Source organism: Dioscorea cayenensis, chromosome 17 (genome assembly GCF_009730915.1).
Source record: "Dioscorea cayenensis subsp. rotundata cultivar TDr96_F1 chromosome 17, TDr96_F1_v2_PseudoChromosome.rev07_lg8_w22 25.fasta, whole genome shotgun sequence".
NCBI lineage: Eukaryota > Viridiplantae > Streptophyta > Magnoliopsida > Dioscoreales > Dioscoreaceae > Dioscorea > Dioscorea cayenensis.
In genome coordinates, this window is record NC_052487.1 from 18,164,617 (window position 1) to 18,166,475 (window position 1,859).

At 33.0% G+C, this 1,859-nt stretch overlaps 1 non-coding gene across 1 annotated transcript; it reads left to right on the forward strand.

Annotated features, from left to right (window-relative positions):
* Window positions 1-1,270: 1,270 nt before the first annotated feature.
* Window positions 1,271-1,429, forward strand: LOC120281565. Its single transcript, XR_005542703.1, has one exon. It is a non-coding gene; the product is annotated as a U4 spliceosomal RNA (small nuclear RNA).
* The last annotated feature ends 430 nt before the right edge of the window (window positions 1,430-1,859 follow it).

Genomic DNA, 1,859 nt, shown 5'->3' on the forward strand with positions numbered 1-1,859 from the left:
TCGTAATGCTATTTTTAGGAAGGGTTACTCTTAAAAGAGTTATTTTCAGCTTTGGCATTATGCTACTAGATCTATTGGGCGGGGAGCACATTCCACTTGGTCAGGTAAGGCTTTTATACTTAATATGAACAGTGATTCCACATACTTAATTTTTTTTTTTTATATTTCCTTCATTTTTCCTCCCAATACTTGTGTGCACCTTTCTTCCCCATAATTTATATAATCTATTTTTGGTTAAAGTGAGATCCTATTTTTACCTTTCTCCTGATTTACAACATTACACCAATACGTTTTTCACCTAATATAAAGTAAAGGGTTAAACTAAAATAGTACATCCATACATTAAGTAATCATATTTTTATCATTATTCTTATTAAAGATACTAAAATTGATATACAACTATGGCAGAGCAAAGATATATTTTTATTCTCATAAACTTTAAAAATGATGAGTTAGCCAATTCATAATGTATCAGTTGGAGAATCCATCACTATAGTAGAGAGTTATGCATATATGATGTCACATTTAGGGATGGCAAAAACCGAATCAACCCGTTTCTTCCGACCTGATCCGCCCCATATTTAAGTTGGCGGGTTTGGTTTTTCCATGCACCACCCGCCCTATTATTAATTTAACTTATTATAAATATTATATAGTGTAGGGGTAAATGAATTTTTTTAAAAAAAATTCAATAAATTTCTTATGAACTTGTTTTTATAAGTATATGTATTATAAAAAAAAATCTATTTTAAAAATATTTTTAGAAATTTTTAGTTACTTATTTAGTAACTCATGAGAGAGTGGGGCAGGGGTGTGGGTGAGAGATTTATGAATAAAAAGAGATGGGCAGGGGCGTGGAATGGTAAAGGCGTGCTCGCCCGCCTCTACTCTATTGCCATTTGGGCGGGGATGGTAGAGGCGATCGCCCTCGCCCCCACCCTATCGCTATTCCTAATCACATCGCTTCTTTGGAGTTCACCAAGGAGGTTGGTTGCCCATCTTTGATTCTCCACTCACTCAAAAAGCCCAAATTAAAAACCCAATAACTTTTTATTTAAATAAAACCCAAATTAATTATTATCAAAATCAAGATGTTTGCTATAACTAATCAAATATCCAAGCCATTACAAAGCAATGAAGCACAGTGGACGGTTATGATGCGATGCATGCTATATAATATTAACAATAACAATAGTCCCACATCGGCTATGAAAAGAAAGTGATGAGAAGCAGTGCCTATAAAAGGAAAGGTTGGAGAAGTTACGAAAGCATCTTTGCGCTTGGGGCAATGACGCAGCTAGTGAGGTTATAACCGAGGCGCGTCAATTGCTGGTTGAAAACTATTTCCAAACCCCCTCATTGGCCTGGGTTCAGCCCAGCGCCACTGAGAATTTCTGGAAGGGCTCCCTCCTAAACCCAGGGTAAAGCCCATCAATACTTAAATTATCAAATCTATACTCTTCTCTATTAAGTAACTAGCGTTATAAGTTGCTGGTCAAAGCAGAAATTCCTATTGCATTTACTGCAATCTGTAAATGTGATTTTATTTGTTTCTTTGAAATTGTTAACTGAAACATTAACTACTATTAAATAGGGATGTATTTTACTGGAAGCATGGGCTACCAAATAGCGATGTATTTTACTGTTAATTTTTTATTGCAACTTATCAAAGTTTTTAATTTTTTTTAATTAATTATGAAATTTTAAAGTGGTATGAAGAAATTTTTTTTAGACAAATAAATAAATATTACCGAGGAATTTAAAAAAATAATAATTACATCTTAACTACATTTCAAAAAATTTTAAATTTAGATCAGGATAATTCAATTCTTTAACATGTTTGTTAATAATTCGCATAA